Raw genomic sequence first — 21,304 nt, 5'->3', positions numbered from 1 at the left:
CTATGGAGGTGGCAGTAATTTCTGACATAAATAAAGATAAAAGAGAAGAAGGAGGGGAACATAATTAGTTTCCAAGGCAAGGAATCTGTATTCCTTAGGAAGCAAGCTTCCTGCTGTCAAAGTGTAGAGGGGCCAGAAACAGGCTATGACGGTGTGAGATTCTGTGCTTATGCTGCCAAAATCACTGCTTTCTGTGAGGACTTACATCCCTCCTGACTGACGGTCAGGCCTCTCATCAGTAAGTCTACCTGCCTCCTTTGAAACAGTTGCATCTCAGAATCATTTTGCTTGTGATTTTCCAACAGTTGTGAGCAAAGCACAAGCATTGAAAGAACTTCACAGACTCGCCTGTGTCAGTGGGAAGAAGGATGCTGCACAAAACTTGACTACTCAGGTAAGGGAAGCGTAGCTACCTTTTCTCTACTGACATTCTTTACCACCACCAGATGTAAAAAGTGAGTAAAATTATTGGTATACAGAGCCAGAAAAGGTGAAATTTCAGCAAAGACTCAAACGCTCTATTTGTTACTGCTATTTGTATGTAATTTGTATGTACTAGAACTTGTGGATTTGCAAAATGATTTAAAAATAATGTTGGAAATTTAGAAGTGGCTAGGGCAGGTGAACAGGCATTCATATGTATACTCTACCAGGCATTAAAGGAAGTGAAGAGCCATGGACACATCTGCATTCTTTCTTTCTCATTATCTACCAATGAGATCTATCACTGTCATTCTCATATGATGTGCAAACTGATGGGCTGTTCTAAAACATACTAACATTACTGTCTTTACTGCCATCTTGCAGAAATAATGATGAAATTATCTATGCATCCCATGCATCTGAAGGGATTTACTTCCCTTTGAAGGACGAGGACGGAGGGATCAACATACTGCTTCCAAAGATAGTATTTTAATTTGTATTCTATATATACTACCAATATCTTTAGATGGGAAATTATGGTCCAAGAAAGAGCACCTTTAAAAATTGTCAGTAGTTTAATGTACATTCTATCTGCACCTTCAGTGTTTTCTAGATATGAAATTACGGGAAGATTATGATCCCAAAAACATCATAGACATTTTCTTTCCTCATTGTTCTCTCCTCTTTCATGTCTGGAATAAGCTAGGTGTTGTCACATGTCTAAAGACTTTCGGTTGTCTTGATATGTTCATTTGAGTTTCAACTAAGACAAAAGAAAACTGAAGATTAATGACGGTAACAGGTCAGTGAAAAAGTGGGAACTGAAGGCCAAGAAATTTGAAACCCGGGGCTGGGGATTTAGCTCAGCGGCAAAAGCGCCTACCTGGCAAGAGCAAGGTCATGAGTTCGGTTCCTAGTACCAGAGAAAAACCAAAAAAAAAAAAAAAAAAAAAAAGAAATTTGAAACCCAATTTTTTATCCTTTCCAGTTAAATAATGTTGTTTAGGAAGCATTGTAGTTAATTAATCAAATTTAATCTTTCCTAAATATCTGTCACATATCTTTTTTTTATTTTAAAGAGAGAACAATAACAAAATAACAACAAAGACAAAAACAAAACAACACAAAAACATAAAGCAACACAGAATTTCAAAACAAGATGATAGGAAATTAACAGTGGTTGTAATATTACATATTGTTACCTTAAACAAAGTTGATCAGCTTACCTGATGTAAGAATGTGAGACTGATCAAACAATTAAAGAGAAAAAAATAGTAAAAAAAAAATTGGAAATGATACACAGCTTCACTAAAAAAGATGGTAGGAATTCAACAATGGTTATTACATTGCATATTGTCTTCAAATTATTTGTTCAGATTACCAGATATAAGCATGAAAAATTGGTAAAAAAAATTTAAGCATTAACTATTCCTTTCAGTAAGCCAATAAATGCCAGCAGTACAATTATCCCAGCTATCCTTGTATATACATATATATTTTTCCCCTTCCTTCTTTCTTTCTTTTTTCCTTTTCCCTCATCCCAGTTGTTCCTTCCCTTTGAGCAATTTCTTTCCCTTTCACAATATCTATCGTATCTTTTAGGTTTTATTTACTCTTTCAGGTTCTTACACTAGGAAGACAGACAATAGGATGTTTACACACATAGGTCTGACTTATTTCACTTATGAGTATGGACTCTAGTTGCAGCCATTTACTTATGAAAGCCTCGAGTTTTTTTTTATAGTTGAGTAATACTCCATTGTATTAAAAAACCACATCTTTTTTTATCAGTTCCTCAGTTGATGGGTATTTGGCTTGTTTTCAACATTTAGCTATAACAAATTGCTGCATATGTTTATGTGACAGAAACTAGGACTGGGGATGTAGCTCAGTGGCATAGTACCTGCCTGGCAAGTGTGAGGTCCTGAGTTTGATTCCTGGTACCAAAAAGTCCCCCCAAACTCCCCCCAAAACCCAACAAGAACAGCAAAAATGAAAAACCAGAAACTTGGGGGAATATCTATATATTTTTTTAATATCAGGTTTAGGAACCAGAACACAAGGAAAAAAGAAATGAAAGACCTCCTCCAAACTATTGAATGCTAAAGAAACCAAACATATCCACAAAAAAGGAGAATTAGGCACATTTTCAAATGATTTCAAACAATGTTTTGTTCCTTTCTGTAATCTAGATCCTTATCTTTGATGTATATTTGCTTATATAGTTATTAAAAGAATTTCAAAAATAAAGTCTTAAGCAAGTCATACTATTGATTTAAAATGTAAGGCATCATTAAATATTGGAGACCAAGTTCTTCACATAAAAATGAAAAACAAATTAATTCAATCAAAATTTGTCTCAGAAACAAAATGGAACAGTATCTACTTAAAATTGGAATTTAAAGACAAAATTTCTAAGAAGATTTGTAATCCACATTCCATGGTTGTCATTAGATATGTATATTTTGAGTTGAGAATTTTGATGAGAATAAGTAATGGAAAGTAAGTATGAGGAAGACAGGATTGTCATTTACATGGTGCACATGTTGCTGTAAGTTTAAAGGGTAAGACTTTTAAAAACACTCTCGATTGCCAGTAATATAATAAGTTCAACATTTGGGGGTTTTTTGGACACAAATAGGAATATAACAATAAGAAGAATGGGTGAAATGTTAAGGATATAGCAATATCCTGGGTAAGAAACATACATCAACCCTTCTTCTCTTTCTGGGTGTTGATGGATGGGGAAACCAGGCCAACTTGTGGTCAAATCAGTGAGCAATCAGGAACTGAGCACGTGACCATCTGAAATCTCTTGTAAAGGGTGGATCGGAGGAACCAAACTGAGCACGACCATAAGGTGTAGGCTTTGTGCACTCCAGATAGTACTACGTACGTTACCTTCATGTTTTACCTTCATGTGTCATTTCTGGCAGCCTGTGCTGATCATAGGCTGCCTCATAACTTGACTGCATGACCTACACGTGGCAAAGAACAGAAAACATAAGTGATGGTTATGGATGTTAGAAGCACAAGTGATGTCAAAATGAAAGCCTTTGCCGAGCTTAGCAGGTATAAAGAAAGAGGTGAGGTGGCCTTTTCTCTTTAAGAAAGAAATTTTAGCCCACAAGCCATTTCCTACTGTCCACAAATTCTCAAAAGGAACATTAGTGATGCCTCCTCTCAGAATGACAATGACAGTTTGGGGAAAGACTTTGCTATTCATTTGTTAGGACATGTGTGCAGGCTCCAGTGGAAACTCTGTTTACTAAATCCATTCTCTAAACATGCTATTTATGAGATTCTTCCAGGCTATTATGTACATCAATAGCTATTTTTTTCTTTTTGAATAACTGAATAGTAAGTAAGTCATCATGTGACTATGCCACAGTTTGTTTGCTTTCTCTACTGTTGATCAGCTTCTGGATTATTTCCATTGTGGAGCAATAAATAGATGTGATATAGACATCATTGTAAAATTATTTGGAGGACCTGTACATTCATTTTTCTTGGATAAATATAATACCTGGTAATAAAATTGCTAAGTCCTGTGATAAATTTATGCATAGTTTTATTAGAAACCAGTTTTAGATAAACACATGGTTTTAATAAATATATGCATAACTCATGAAATGTGGCTGGACAATGAATTATGTGTTATTTCAGGCATGGTACATTAATAAGACAGATATTATGAAAGGAAGAGTTAGGCATAGAATGTCTAGAGTCTCTGGAGGTACCTATATGGGAAGGGTTTACCTTCAGGATGTTTCCCTTGTGTCCTTGCAAAACTCATTCAAAAATTTCACTGTCACTCTAATGGTATTTAGAGGTGCGACATTTGAAAGACTAAAGTGTGGGTGACATTAATGGCATTATAAAAGTCAAACCTGGGCCTCCTTTTCCTTTTTGCCTTTCTGCCTTCTGCAGTGCCAGATTGCACCCTGAAGGCCCTTTCCTTAAGCTTGCAAATTGATACTGGATATCCCAGTTTTCATAACTGCGAGTCAGTGCATTTTTGTGTCTACACCAAAACCTTTGGTATTTTGTTATGCAAATAGAAATTGAGCAGGTGGAGTGATGTATGTGCACCCATGTTTATAGCAGCATAATTTATTATAGCTAAATCTTGGAAACAACCCAAATGCCCATCCACTGAGGAATGGATATGGTCCTGGTTCTATATTTAGGGAGGAGTTGCTAGGTATTTACTACATGTAATGTCACAGTTCTGAACAAGGTTAGGCACTGAAAGGAAGGGAAAACAAGTGGATAGAGTTGCTGTGTTTAGTGAACGAGCTTGTATCTGCAGACCTCAACAAGGGATTGTTGGATGGCTGATGAAATCTGCTGTATGCATCTCTGTCTGATATACAGAGGCTTCATGTCAGGTTACTTTTGCTTAAATTATACTGGAAGTAGTCAATTGTCAATATTTTCTCTTCTTTTGTTGTGCTGGAGATTGAACACAAGGTCAGGACATTCATGCTACTCGGGTAACCCAGCCCCTGGAGCTATAACCCGAACCCTTCACCTAGTTCTCTTACTTTCTAAAATGAAGAAGTGGTTGAAGATATGAAGGGTTTACATTTTTAGGTGTTCAAAGGTGGTATATAGTATTGCTTTTCTTTTTCTTTTTTGCCTTTTTTGACACAGGATCTCACTATGCAGTTCAGGCTGGCCTTGAGCTCATTTTGTAGCCCAGGCTGGCCTTGAGCTTGCAATGATCCTCCTGCCTCCTAAGTGCTTGGATTACAGGCATGCACCACCACACCTGGCTACTTTTCTAGTACTATACTGAACATGCTGGATTTTATGGGTCCAAATTCTTATGTTGGAGCTATAACATTCAATATCGCAGACTGAGTATTTTTGGATATGGAACACTTAAGGATTAATTAAATTAAAGTGAGATTTGGGAGTGTACTATGAGGTAGAGTGTGTGCTTAGTATGTATGAGTTGCTGAGCTTGATCCACACAGTTACCAAAAATATTAAATTAAATTTTAAAAAAGAACTGCAGGTGTATGTTGTAGCCTGATATGATTGAACTCTTTTTTTTTTTGTAATTTTATTTTAAAGAGAATAGTAAATGAGAAAAAAAAAAAAACAATAGCAGCATACCAGCATCACAAACATAAACAAACCAAAACAAGAACATTTAAAGTGACACAGGGTTTCAAGACAAAATAATATAAATTAACAGTGATTGTTATATTACATATTGTTATCTTCAACTATGTTGCTCAGATTACCAGATGTAAGAATGGAAGGTTGTTCAAAGCATTAAAGAGAATAAGAAAATAATTATTAGATAAAACACTAGAGAGTTAGAGAGGCTGCGAGGAGAAAGGAACCCTATTCCACTACTGGTGGGAGTGTAGATTGGTGAAACCACTGTGGAAATCAGTTTGGAGATTCCTCACAGAACTAGGATCGGAGGTTCCATTTAACTCAGCTATGCCCCTTCTGAGTATTTCCCCAGAAGAATTAAAGACATCATACCACAGTGATGTCTGTGCACCCATGTTTATAGCAGCATAATTTATTATAGCTAAATCTTGGAAACAACCCAAATACCCATCCACTGAGGAATGGATAAAAAAGATGTAGTATTTTTATACAATGGAGTATTACTCAGCTATTAAAAAAAATAAACTCGAGGCTTTTGTAAGTAAATGGATGCAACTAGAGACCATACTCATAAGTGAAAGAAATTGGACCCACATGTGTAAACATCATGTTGTCTCCCTGGTGTAGGAACTGGAAAGAATAGATAAAACTCAAAATGTACAATAGATGATAAGAAAGGGAAAGAAATTGCTCAAAGGAAGGAACAACTGGGAAGAGGGAGAGAAGAAGAAGAAAGAAAGAAGGAAAAAATATATATACAGAGAGAGAGAAGGAGAGAGAAGGAGAGCTGTAATAACTGTACTGCTTATGTCTGGTCTTTTATTGAAAGGAACAGTTAATGCTTAATTTTTTGACCAATTTTGCATGCTTATATCTGGTAATCTGAGCAACTGATTTGAAGGTAACAATATGCAATGGAACTATTATGGTGAATTCCTATCATCTTGTCTAGAGATTAAACTCTTATAGGAAGAAGTTAGGACTTGGAAAGAGATATCAAGAGTGTGGAAACACAGAGGAAGAGCCATGTGAGGAATAAGGGAGAAGGTAACCTGAAATGAGACATGTTAGGAGAAATCAGATCTGCCAACACTTTGATTTTAACCTTTAGCTTCCAGAATTGTGTGAGAGTAAATTTCTGTTGTTTAAGTCAGTCAGTGTCTGACAATTGTCAGACATTGTCAGCAATGTCAGCAATATCAGCCAATGTCTGGCAAGCCAATGAGTGGGGGATATTTAGTTCATTTTCTATTCTGTAGTAGGTTCTCCCACACAGGCAAGGATCTATGGAAGTTGTCACAAATTAAGTGGAGTTATATTAACCCTAACAAAAAAGATAGTAAGTAATGCCAGGAGGTTATGAATGGTGTACACTGACTCTACTACAGCCACTTGCAGAACCACAAGCTTACATAGAGGCCACAGTCTTACACACAGACACACACACACACACACACACGCACACACACACTATACTTCCATGTGGACATCTGCCCAGCAACTGTCTGCTCAAATGCGAGATGTCCTCACCCTTGTTATTAGTCCTTATGGTCAAGGATCATATTTTCAAAATATTGGATCTATTTCCAAATCTGTCCTATTTTCCCCCTTGAAACATCCCCTTGCCTCAGCCTCTTTGAATTTTCTCATAGGATACTATGACAAGGAATGTTCCTACTGTCATTTCCAAATGTTCTTCTTTGGAGAATCTTTCTCTGGTTGCCATTTAGATCCGCAGAACCTTTGATTTTGTTGTGCTAGCTACTTCTAAGTCTCTGTCAATTAGGCAGTGGGCTTGCGTTTGTGTTCATCTATGGATCAGTGAATTCACTGAGTCAGGTGTGAGCTACAGTTAAATTTGTTTGATAGCTCCATGAGCTGTCTCTCTCACATGAATCCAAGGTATTCTCTTGTGACTCTCTCTTTTAGATTCTGAGTACAATCTGTAAACATGCCCTCACTCTGTAATGATACAGACTGAGGAAATTGTCTTCGACACTATTTTGCTTATTGCCTACACTATTTATTTTGCAATTTCAACCCAGTGAAGCAGTACTATGAGGCAGTTCTACAATTTACAGCACTATTTTAAATATGTGTGAATTGTCCCTTCCATAATGATATCCTGGGTAGCTACTATAAATTCAGGAATCTCAAAGCTAAAGCCAGTGACATTTTATTTTCTTTTCTTTATTTCTTTCTTTATTTCTTTCTTTATTTTATTTTATTTTTTTGGTACTGGGAATCGAACTCACGACCTTGCGCTTGCCAGGCAGGTGCTTTTGCCACTGAGCTAAATCCCCAGCCCCTATTTTTTTTTATTTTAAAAATAAAGGAGGAAAACATTAACCGACAGACAACATTTTACAAAATAGCAAAAGAACAGTACATACAATACAGAGTTACAAACAAAGTTGTAGGAAATTAACAATGCTTGTTGTATTACGTATTGATATCTTCAAAGTGGTTTCTCACGAAAACAGATAGAGACATGTAATGCTGATCAACCAAGGACTCATTGACAGTTTCTTTCAGCAAAGAAATAGAAGACAGTGGAACAACCATGTTAACTATCCTGTATATACATACATACAAAATTTCTCCTTTCCCTTCTCTTTTCCCACATCCCCATTGCCCTTTACCCTTGAGTGCTTTCCTATCATTTCACAATGTTTATCATACCTCCTAGTTTAAATTAACTCTTTCAGGTTTTACACTAGTGAAACAATGTGGTGCTTGCACATGCAGGTCTGATTTACTTCACTTATGAGTATGGTCTCTAGTTGTGACCATTTACCTATAAATTTATTTTCTTTTATTCCCCCATGTTGGTGAACACCAGTTGAAATTCCTGTCTCTTATTTAATGCCATCCAGCTCCCATAAGTGTGAACTGGGCATCTAGTTAGTAAAGTGCTTACTTGCTTAGTATGTTAGGAAGATGACCCAATCCTGGGTATTCTCTACAATCTCCCCTTGTCCTTCACCCTTGCTGTATATAAGTCAGTAAGTGTAGGCATCCCCATTCTGCACTTTCCTTTTCTGTTTATATCCACTGCCTATTTGTTTTATTTTTGTTCACTGAATCCTGGGTGCAGATCAGCAGATATGTCCCCTAAGTACATGTCCAAATAGAAAAGATGTTGCCACTTGCCCTACATTCTTTCTGGTACTTCTACGATTTAGGAATGATGCTTCTACAAACTTTCTCCTTTTTAACAGTTAAAGAAACCATGCTAAGGAAGCAGTTAGGGTGGAGTTTCATCTTGATGGGCTTTATGATCCAAGCTGGGGACTGGCAAAGTATACTTCTAGGTGTATCTGGGTGGGTTATGGAGGTGTAGCTTTGGGATCTTTAACTGGTCACTCTCTTCTGTGGTGCTCTCCTTCTTCTTCGCTCCCCAGCCATCATAAGGAAAGCAGCTCTCTTCCACTGTGCCCTCTGCCGTTCTATACCTGCTTAGGAGCCATCTGACTGTGAACTGAGTGATATACAATGTATTGCCAAATTAAACATTTCCTTGCTTAATTTGTGGATGTTTGGTGTTTTGTGGGTGGTAAAGCATAGTAGTCCAGAAAATAGGTAGTAGAGAAGAGGCATCATTGCTGCCACTGTACCTGGCTATGTGGTTTAGATGTCTTTAACTGTGGTTTGGTGTAGGAGTTTGGGAAGGTTTGGGGATGTGAGAAGACTTAGAATTCAGTAGGCAGAGCCTAATGAATCGTTCTAGTCTAACTCAAATATCTGGAATGCTGACAGAAACATGGAGAGTAAAAGCTAGACACTGGATGTTTCACGTGGGGAAAAAGCTTCCACTGGGATATAACTTGACATTTGTAGATGAAACACTGGCAGAAAATTTAACTTCTCATGCCCTATGACTTTGCAGAAGACTGAGATTAGTGGTGGTGATCCAATTACTCTGGCAGAGGAAAGTTCAAGAGAGCCTAGCAGTCAGACTGTAGCATGAGTACGGCTGATGCTTTTTGTCAGACTTAGAGTGAGAATTGGGCCAAAAGGGAAGAGCAGAAAACTTTGAAAAAATTAAATTTTGACTCAAAAGAAAAATTAAAGTGTAAAATTGGGGCCAGTGGAGATATAGCTATTAAGGAGATTAGCACCATTACAAAGAAATTAAGTACTTTTTCCAGGGTCAAGAAAAAGATAACTTTAGGGTATCTCGGGAATCAGCAATATCCCACACACTGCAGGCCCAAGGGTACAGATTTATCAACCTTTTGCTGGAATTCCTGCTCAAAAGGGCCTCTTTATGGTCTATTTTCCTAGTATTCATTTTGCTGGGCTCAGCCATTCTGGCTCTCAGAGGCCACTGCAGTTATGAGCCAATGGAGCCTGGCTATTACTTCCTTTGTCAGTTCAGCTTTGTGTTGTTCATGTGAGCTGGCTTTACTGGCAGGTAGAATGCAAGAGTTGTGGGGTTAGGGAAGTTTCCACCCAGAGTTCAAAGGAAGACCTAAAAGCTCTGCCAGGAAATCCTGAAAGGACAGTGCATAAAGTTATGGAATGAAGCTAATTGAAGATGCCAAGAAGTCAAAGGTGCCAAGAATGTGAAAAATCTGCAAGGCAAGCTTCAGGCCACAAATGAAGCCAGCCCAAGACGGAAATGGAATGTTTAACCTCTTCTAATACCTTGGCATTATGTAATTTATTTTTGATTATCACAGAGTTCACAGCTAAGAGTTTGCCTTGAGTTTCAAAAGAGGTTTGGAATTGGACTTTCCTAAGCCTCATTTTTTAACAGTGCATGTTGGTCATACATGTTAACTTTTGGGAGGGTACTGAGACTCAAACTCAGGGCCTCATGCTTGCCAGTCAGCCACTGCACTGCTGAGCTACATCCCCAGTTGTCATACACATTAATAGGTTTCATTCTGGTTGATTTCTACATGGAGAGAACACACTTTAATAATTTCCTGCCATCAGCTCTTCTCCAAACCTCCTTTCCCACAGTTTCACATGCTTTTTGATATGTATAATATCAAGTTAATGTCATTTTTCACCTGCCCACATGCCCACTCTTTTCCTTCTTTGTTCCCATTCTCTTGCCCCATAATAGTCTCTTGTCATCTTTATATGGAAAGGATTATTGCATTTCTGGTGGTACAAGTGATGGTTGTATTATACTGGGGGCTCATGAACTTGCTATTGTTTTTATTTTGAGTTTAAGCATGTTTGAGTTATAAAGGGTGGGATGAGGCAGTTAGGATTGAGTAACTTTTGGCCTTGGGATACCCCCTGGGGATTGGTTGAGCATATTTCCAGGTGTGTATGGCACTCATGTAGACACAGCCTTGAGGTCTGTGTCTGGTCTGGTGTTGTTCCCCAACTCAGGGCCCTGTCCCTTATGCACTAAGCAGCTTTGCTCCACCACTGTCTTTTGCCATGAGGTTGCTGCCTTGTTGCCACCTGAATATGGACTGAATCCCCTCTAACCATCACCCATATTGACACTTTCCTGTCTTAATGTGTGGGTGTCATGTATTTTGTCCCAAAGAAAGAAAAGATTACTAATACACCTCTTACCATGGGCAGTGGTTCACAGCTCACACTTCCAAGTGCCACAACTTTATGTCCTTCCTAATCTTTTTATTTAACTATGTGAAAGAGTGGCTGGAACAGAGTGTGAAAAAGTCATAAAAGCAATGAAGTCTCAAAAGTTCCTTAGAACACAAAGAAAATCTTTCTATAAGATTGATTTCTCAAGACCTTTTAGTTCAATGTGTTGAGTCTATATCTTACTTGGGAGAAGAAAATTTCTTGCATCATTTTATTATACATGGAAGTTTTGAAATGACTGAAAACAGAGAGTTGATGAAAAGTAAAGTGTGAGCTGGAAATGACTGTTATGAGATAGGGTGGAATAGGGTGTTATGAGACAGATTCTGACTATGAGATAGTAAGAGTTATATTGACTAAATGTACTGAAATTATTTCCTGCTTTTGTGCATCGTGGCCAACATTTATTGCTTTTGTGTTCTCGATGGTAGCCATTCTGACTGGGGTGAATTTGAATCTCAGTGTAGTTTTCATTTACATTTCTCTGTGAAAAGTATCAAACTTTCTTCACATAAATATATTGGCTGTTTGGACTTCTTTTGAGAAGTGACGTTCAATTTACTTACCATTAATTCCTGATATTAATTTTCTGTCAAAAGAAAAACTGGCAAAATTTTTCTGCCATTCTACAAGCAAGTCTTTGCCCTTGTCTACAGCTTCAGCCATTTCCCTTATTGTATAAGTTATTTTCCCATCTCTGGACACAATAAAAACCCACAATTTAAAGAGCAGAGATTTATTTTAGCTCATGTTTTCAGCCCAGGGTTGGTTTCAAGGCAGAAGGAGCTCAGTGCAAGGTCCTGTGTGGAAGACAGCAGCTCATCCCATGACAGTCAGGAAGCAGAGAGAGGAGAGAGACTTCCAATCCACATTCCCAGTGACACAGCTCCAAACAAGCCCCAAGTCCTAAATACATATCCAGGTGCTAAACTCCACAATGGAGGGCTCCACTGATGAGTACAGTACCCCATGATCCAATCACCTTCCAGACACAGGCTTTGGGGGATGTTTTAGATCTAAACTATAACATTCCTTTTCTGGAAATTTAACAATACCAGCATTTTTCTTTTTTATCTTTTTTCTGGCACCAGGAATTGAACTCAGGACCTTGTGCTTGCCAGGCAGGCTCTGTGCCATTGAACTATATCCCCAACCATAGTACCAGCATTTCTGAAAGGTCCAATTCCAAAGTTTCCTCTGAGACTCAGTGCAAGTTTAGTTTTGAGTCCCCATAAAATTCAAAGAGAAAGTTAAACACTTTCCACATGCAATGGCATAGTTTAAAGATTCCTGTTCCAAAAGGGACAAAATGGGTTATAGAAAGCAATGAGGGAAAAAAAGCAACACTGAAACCCAGCAGAAAAAACATTAAATCCTGTGGTTCTGTGTCAGACACTTGGAGCAAGTAATGGTGAGGTATGAACTTCAAAGGGCCAGGACACCCTTGCCCTCTTGGCTGGTTGCAACCCTTATGACCTGTAACTATTCTCTACAGACATTTCACATTCTTTGCATCTCTTACATTCTGGGGGGTTTTCTTGCACTTTGAACTTTGAATACTGCCCTTTCAAAGACATACTGCCTGGCTTTCCAAGCTTTCTTCTAAAATCTGGGTTGAAGCATGTATCATCCCATAACTTTTTCTTTTGGCATGCCCCCCACCCCAAAAACAACATCATGTAGATGTTGTTTTGCAGCCACTTCCTTTCCAATCACTGAGGTCTGCTACCAGTAGAAGCAGCCTTAGACCCCCTTAGATCATGGTTGCAACTGCCTCAGAGTACCTGGATGGCTGAGCTTCTCTTTTTTTTTTTGGTACCGGTTATTGAACTCAGGACCTTGCACTTGTCAGGCAGGAGCTGTGCCACTGAGCTATCTCCCTGGCCCTTGGAAGGATGAACTTTAAGAAAAGGTTTCCTAGAGAGCCCTGAATGAACTGGTCTTCCTAGGACTGTTCTCAAGGCAGATGTTTACACTTTGGCACCTCTCAGTCTGTGATGGATGGGTCTTGCTGATTCCTGAATGTCTTCAAACCATGATTCCTATTGTTTTGAATAAAAGTACATTTGTTTTTTATTTTTAAATGCTAATCATTTAGCAAGTATACTCTCTTGTACCCTATATTTGCAGCCACTTTCTTTCCAATCAAGCTGAAAAATTTTCACATGGGATTTTGTTCCTGATTTTCACTACATATCTGTCTAAAACCTTCCAGTAGTACCAATGATACACCCTATATGTTAGGCTGCTTTGAAATTTTCTCTGACACAGTAGGCAGTCTACTGGCCTTAATCTCAGTCTCACTCAAAGTCTCAGGATATGGACAAAACTTCTGCCAAACTGTGGCACACTGTCCTATACTCTAACTGCCACTGGATACCTTGTTTCCAGCTTAAACTCCCTGAGGCTAGATTTTGCTGCCTTTATTCCAATCAGCATTTTGGTATTCTGACCTCTGACCAGTTTTGCACATCAACCACTGCTCTCAACATTTTAGGCTTCTCTAGCCCACTTATTTTTTTTTTTTTTTTTGTTTTTCTCCGGTACCGGGAACCGAACTCACGACCTTGCGCTTGCCAGGCAGGCGCTTTTGCCGTTGAGCTAAATCCCCAGCCCCTTCTAGCCCACTTATTAAACCTCTTCCAAAGTCCTCCCACAAAGTAGTTCCAAAGGCTTTAAACCACATGATTGTGTGCTGTCACAGCAATGGCCCTGCTCCCAGTGCTAAAATCTGTCCTAGTTACTTTTCCGTCACTGGTCGTGATACCAGATACCCAATTTTTAAAGTAGAAGTTTATTTTGGATCAAGTTTTCTGTGGTATAGGTTTTGCCATATTTTTAATTGTATCTTGCCATATAGTATAAACATTTATTTGCTTTTTACTATCTTACCCTTCTAGAAAGCATGTTCACTGATAACAAAGTTTTATTTGTATTGTGCATTTTTGTAAATACAGTAACTATAAGAATAATGGACAGAGGCCAAATAAATATTGTCGTAGGTTACAAATTTATTCCAGACAACAGCATTTTGAAATGCTACCATAGTTTCATAACTAGAGAAGATAAGCAAATTACCCTGTGTCATATAGTGAGTGAATACTGTAGCAAGATCTTTAACAAAATCTCATCACTCGAAACTGGATACCATTTTGTATTGTGAAATAGTGTTCTCTAATGTAAATAGAGTTTTTTTTTAAATGTTCTACCAAGTTCTTTTATCCTATATAATTTTGGCATCAGACTTTTATCAAACACTCAGGTTTCTGCAATTTATTTCTTTACAAGTCTCTAAAAATCATACATACTTTCAAAGATCATCTGTTTTATTTTTATAATTACATACATTGTTGCTTCACTTCCCCAATGTAATTTGAATTATATGAACTGGCATGCTCTCTATAGTCAATATGGTTTTTGTAATGCTATCTAAAAGTTTTGGAATAAACAGAGAACACAAACTTTAAGAAATACAGGGAAAAGGTTATCTTGAGCGCTATGTACTTAGGAATAATCTTTATTTTCTTGGAATGTTCAGAAAACTTAGTTCTTTCAGTATAGGTTGCAAAATTTTCAATTTGAAAATAATGTGAAACATTTATTGCAAATTATGGCAATAAGAAAAAAATACCACCCAAAACTCTAATAAGCATTTGTTTACCTATGTTGCCTCAGGTTAACTTAAAATCCATCTGCACATCTTTTTACAATTGTACTCATGAAGAGGATAAGTACATATTTTTGTTAAAATGTTTTAATACTATACTAAATGGGTATGATTCCTTACACATTATAAGTGATTTTCAAGTTTTATTATTCAATTTACATTCAAAGTCTGTGTAAAACTGAGGATGGCTTGTATTCTATGTCTCCCAAGAGCCATTTGTGCATATGCCATAATAGGGCTTCTGGAAGATGACTGGATTATGGGTATATTAAAGCTGACTTGCTCTTAAGAGGTGGGACCTGGAGTCTGCACCCCCTTCTCTTTTGTTTTCTGCTTCCTGACCACCAGGACTTGACCAGGTTTATTCTACCCAAGTCCTCTGTCCTGTTGTTTCTATGTTTGAGCCTCCTAAACATGGACTATCTTTTAAAATATGAACTCAAATTAACATCTCTTCTCCTCCTTTAAATAGCATGTATTTCTATCCCAGCAGTGAAGACAGCCACTAAGACATTAATATTATTCCAATTTTATAAGGAGAAATAAAAGACTAAATTATAGAACACTCAATTTCATGTCATACTAAATTTTTAAAATTCCAACAAATTTTAAATTAACACTAGTTTTTTCAAGAGATGTAAAAACCTACATAAATATAACGATCTATGAATTTATGAATTAATCATTTGGCTTTTCTCACTTGAAATATAATATTTACAATTTTCCCTTTGGGTCCTGCAAGGCAGCTGTGCTCACCACTATACCACCAACACTGCACTCCCCTTTGGATCCTGAAACACTCATGTCCAGAACTTAGATTTCAGTATATTAGCAGACCAAAGACATATTGCCATTGGTAAATTTATTTATTTAATCTGTAACTCAATTTGCTACTGAGAATTTCTTCCATTATTCATATTTTCAATTTTTAAAATAAACAACATCTTTCACATTATTCATCCTTTCATTTCACACCGAATATGGAATATTTTTGTCTTAATTAGGAGTTTGAAAGAAACAAAAATGCCAAACACACACACATATGCACACACATAGATTCACCCCACTAAAACATGTGCTCATTACTGAGTTTATTGAATGCTGCTGTACTTTTTCTCCTAGGTTTTTGTCAATTTTCAGCTCTTTTGGACACATGTTAATTGTTGGCCTTCACTATTTTTTTTCAGTCCTTTTATGTGGAGCTCTTACATGGTCACCATATTTGTGCCCAAAGGTGAGATTTTTTTCAGTCTTTAGAATCTTATTAGGAACGTATGCATTTGAACAGGGATTTTCCAAATAGAAAGGAGATCCCATACACTACCCCTCAAATGGCCTGGATTTAAAAATTAAACCTATGTCCTTTGAAGGAAGCAAAACTCTACCTTTATCGCTTCCTCGAAGCAAGAACTATTAACCTAGCATTTACAAGGCACTATACATTATTGATAGAAGAGAACCTCATCTGGGCCTCCTGCCTTCCTTAGGGTTATGTGCTTGGCAACAAGGCTTCATGGAGGAAGGACACTAACTGAAAAATTGTTAGCTTGGAATTTCTCTAGATTGCATCCGACATGCACCCCTGCAGATGGGTAGGAGTTCACATGGTGCAGAAATACAGAAAGAGTGTAACAGATAGTGAGAGGGGAAATGTGGATGAAAGGTATTGTGGAGTACAAATTTTGTGTGGAAAGATGTATTGTGAACACATATCAACTCCCTATAATAAATATATTCTTTATGTACTGTGAACATATAATAAAAAAGAGACAGGGAGGGACTTGGTTACAGAATATTTCATGTACATTTAGTTAGTAATATGCCATCAAAGTTCTTTACTAATCATCTGGGGGGTTCTATGTGGACAATATAAATTCGGCTGCATGTCAGAGTGTGTTTAGAAGGAATGTCATTCTGAACTATTGGGCTACTGTCTTATCCGCATAGTGGGAGCAGTTGGGGACTGCAGGAGGGCAAGAGTTAAGAGTAGAAAAGAGGATTTGCATCCAAGAAATGTTCTAAGATACATTCCAAATTCTTGAGAATTCACTGGAAATAACAAATGAGAAGGATGACAATGGGGTGATGTTTATTTTCTGACAAAGGCCCCCAAGGACAATGCGTTTAAAAAGTGGTGGACAGGGCCATAATTTTGGCAACAAGCAGGAGCCAGAGTTTACAACTGTAAACAAGTTTTGTTTCTGCTAATCATTTTAGTAAGTAGTGGGCATGCATAAAGGACTAGCAGAGGAAACTTTCTCATGCTGCAGGCTGGGAGAAAATATAGACTCATGTCCTTAAAATATCACTTTCAAATCACTATGTAAATTCTGAATATACTGTTCTATTTTTACTCTTTGCTATTTCTTTAACTCAACCTCCATTAACTCCCAGCTGTAATAGAGCAAAATCCCCTAACCCTAAGCACTAGTTATTTTCCAAATAAGTTTTTCCTGGCAGTATAGATTACTTTTCTAAAATATTTACCTATCGTTCAGATTTTAACATTTTCCTGATCAAGCCTTTTCATTATCTGGCTTTTAAAAATCCTTTATCCTTATATAGTCCTTCTTATTTTTATGTATTTACTGTTTAGATAGCATTTTATATTTTATTTCTTACTTCAAGAAATTTGTGTCGGTTACTTTTCTCTTGTTGCTGAAACAAAATACCTGATGCCCAAAATTAGGGAAGGAAAGGTTTATTTAGCTCACAGTTTGTGGAGGTTTCAGTCTATACTCAGCTGGCTCCAGGGCAGAGAGGCACATGGCAGAGGGCAACATTTCATGGTGGAAAACAGCAAAAGCAGCAAGAGCAAAAGAGGGGAGCCACAGACAGCAGGCTTCTTTCCCTTCCTTACGTAGTATGTAGCCTGCTCTCCCCAGGGTGGGTGTAGCACTCACACCCATAATCCCATCTTTGGAACATGAGTCAATTAAAAACTCTAGAAGCCCGCCCATGATTGCATGAGGCTTTGGGGGACATCTAGACACAAACCATAACAAAATTATATGTGTGTATGAGTAGTTCAGTCTCCCTGAAGCAATCTTCCAACTGCTTTTCAAGTTCAGCTCGCAAAGACTTAGTTTTGGTCTAGAACTTCCTGGAACTTCCAGCCCTGGTCTGAGTTGGATACTTCCCAATGTCCTCATAGCTTTTTGCACCTTTGACTTACCATGTTCCAATATCCTGCCAACTTTTCCTTTTTTCCTCCACTTTAATATAAAGTCTTTTGGACCTATGCATTTCTTATACACATAATGAATTCTCAAATGGAGTATTTTTCTTGTTTATGAGCTATGTATACATATGCAGCATATTCCAGATGAGTAGACAAATACTCTATATGTCTTCTGAGTTGAGTCATGATGTTAAATAAAATTTTACTTGGTAAGTAAAGACAAAGAGGTTATACCAGATCCTGAGTAACATCTGAGCTACACTCACATATTTCAGTACAAAACATCTTATTGTTAATTACGAGAACTATATTGCCCCTCAGCACCAAATGTAAACTAGCACCAAACTATAAAAATCAGTATAAATACTCTTTAACAATAGCCTAAAAATAGACATGCCATTTGACCCAGCTACACCTCTCCTGAGCATATTCCCCAAATAATTAAAGGCATCACATCATAGCAATACATTCCTACCTATGTTTACAGCAGTGCAATTCACAATTGCTAAGCTCTGGAAACAGCCTAGTTGCCCACCAACAGACAAATCGATAAAGAAAATGTTTCTGTAGTCAACTGAATCCTCATTATTCCTTGAAAGAGGTCCTTCACATATTTTTGGCTTTTAATTACATAACTTTATTTTTGCCCTTCCATGGCAGAGTGTCTAATCTCTGCACTTCCTCCTTCTCAAGCTATTTTACTATCCTCGCGACTTGGCCAGTGAAGCAGAGTCGCAAGTGTGGAAGACAGAGCCACATGGAGACCAAACTACTCTCCCTGGACTTAGATTTGGGTGAGTCTATGGGGACAGGTGAGTCTTCTGCAGCAGGTGTGATTTTTCTGTGGGTCAGGCTGTAGTAGAAGTGATGCTTTAAATTTCCAGTTGCTTTGAGATTGCTTTTATTCTTGTCCAATGATGATCTTACTTCCTCTCATTATCACGTCAGTTTAAGAATTACAGGATTTGTAAGCCTTGGGTATTTATTGCTTTGTCTTCTTTTTATTCTTGTACTATCATCCCCCCTTTTTTTTCTGAGTTCTTTCAGTTCCAGTTTTTCAAATATTTGTTACTTATATTCTTTGTATGTCTCTTTCATTTGACTCTACTTAAGCAAAATTTGAATCCACAGAATTGCTACTGGCACTGTTTGGCACATATTTGTAAAAGGCATTAAGAAGAAGAAAGTAATTGATGACACAATCGCGACTTTTGTTCCCCTAATCTTGTTCACAGAGATGCACATTCTGAGACTTACTGTTTCTGTCATGAGGAGAGCATCCTTTCCAGTCTTCAACTGCGTAACTAAAGCCTTCTTCAGTGAACGCTCACCAGTGGTACTCTGGTATGAAAAGAAAGTGCAAATGTTCTCTCTTGAGAATCCTTGCAGAATATTTCTGGGATGCTAGAAAATTTAAGTGAGTAAAATAAAATTCATTTTAAAATGTCAGTGAATTTTGAGAAATGAGCAGTTCATCCCTAGACAGTCCTTGATATATTTTCTAACAGACTTAATTATTTTGCAACAATTTTCCAACTCTTTTACATTACCCAATTTCCAAAACTCATGGTTACACAGGGGTTTCAGGATGGGGTCTAGCAGGGACTTGTGACTCTAGATATCCACTCTTAAGACAAAAAGCAACCTGACCCTGTTTCGTAGCTTCTTTGGTGGTTCAAGACAGCATCTGTACAAAATAGGGAAAGCAAAACTTCATCAAGTTATTTTCATCTGCAGAAACAAGGAATGAATGTAAGAGTATGACAGTGCCAATAGCATTGCACGTGCACATGGACTGAGCATTCACTCCCACAGGAGTAAACTTCACGTTCGAGTCTCTCCCAGACAGAAACTCCAGCATTCACACGTACTCGCCAAGCTTATCACTCATTCCAGTGCTGCTCACCAGTCTATGGAGAATATTAGAATATTTTCATAGTTATTTACACCTTCAATATAGTGGCAGAATTTCAGACTTTGTGGCAAAGTAAACATGAAAAATATCTGTTTCACTCATTTCTTTGGAAAATGTATTTTAAAATTTTGGATGTTTAATTATTGATTTATTTTGCTGCAAAATTTTATTCTTTTCAATTAATAGTATGCTATTTCAGTTACCCATGGAATGTTCTTCTATTACTGTTACCAAATATTGTATTCATTTTAAAAATAAAACTCTTTACTATCAGTTGCCATTTTCTGCTTCTCCTTTCATCTGAGAAAAAAATTTTGAAGAAATATCTTTTGATATATCTTAGGGGATTTTATTCTTTTAGAATAGGAGACATATCATGTTTTCCTTTTTGGTATAAGAGTTATTGAAATTGCTGCATGTTATGTGTTTTCAAGCAACACACAAAATATAGTGGCAAGCATGAAGCTCTGGATTTGCATTTGTTGTGGTTCACAGCTGTGGGCACAGTGCAAGACACACAACGTTACTTGGAGTCAGTGTTCAATGCATACTGCAAGGAGGTCCAGAGGGACTGCCCATAACCAACCCTCTCACTGGGAGAGAGACTCATCAGGACAACCCCAAATGGCAGTTTCTGTGGCTTTTCATTAATAGACCCAGGAAGCAAGGATAAAGGAAAGAAGAAAGCATCTGGCTGGGAACTCACAGGAGGGAGAGGAAGGACAGGGGAACCCAGGGTGGTCTGTTAGATGACTGACCTTGGGATATATCTCAATGATAAATCAGAGTATGGGGAGGACAAAGGCCAGAGCATTCACTCCTTAAGGCAGTGTATTTTGAGCCTACTAGACCTACGGCCTGGTAGGCTATCATCTAATTGCTAACCATATATGGCTGGAAGGTTTGGGTGTGCTGCTCCCAAATTTCCTGATCTCTGCAAATCTATCTCATGCATACCTCTGGCAAGACTCCTCCCCAATTCATGAAAATATTAACTTTTTAAAAGTCACTTTGCTGAGTTGGATATAAAGAAGGGAACATCTTTAGTGCCTACAAACTGACGAGGATAAGTAAATATCCATGGAAGCATCGCAGTCCTAAAGGCCATGGACAATGCCCACCATTCCCAAGGTGCCTGCTTGGTGATAGTGTTTATATTGAGAACACTCACAATGAAGTGAACCTTCCCAGTGACTTCTAAGCCTATGGTGCAGTCTTCTTTGCGTAGGCACTGCAATCTACAGCCGGCCTAGCATATATATTTATCTTATGTAATTAAAACACTTTAGTCATCATTCCTCATTATATAACATTTCTGTCCTTATATTTCTTTGTGTGTATTCTGTGTGACATTTATTGTCTAGTTTTTATCATTAAGGCTCAATGTATCATTTATTAAATAAAGTCT

At 37.6% G+C, this 21,304-nt stretch overlaps 1 long non-coding RNA gene across 1 annotated transcript; it reads left to right on the top strand.

Annotated features, from left to right (window-relative positions):
• The first annotated feature begins 311 nt into the window (after positions 1-311).
• On the top strand, positions 312-19,392 carry LOC102023846. Its single transcript, XR_264817.1, has 3 exons — positions 312-394; positions 18,675-18,775; positions 19,217-19,392. It is a non-coding gene; the product is annotated as an uncharacterized LOC102023846 (long non-coding RNA).
• The last annotated feature ends 1,912 nt before the right edge of the window (positions 19,393-21,304 follow it).

This window comes from Chinchilla lanigera, unplaced genomic scaffold, assembly GCF_000276665.1.
Source record: "Chinchilla lanigera isolate Chin_1 unplaced genomic scaffold, ChiLan1.0 scaffold00139, whole genome shotgun sequence".
NCBI classification, from domain to species: Eukaryota; Metazoa; Chordata; class Mammalia; order Rodentia; family Chinchillidae; genus Chinchilla; species Chinchilla lanigera.
This window is presented reverse-complemented; position numbering and strand designations above follow the sequence as displayed.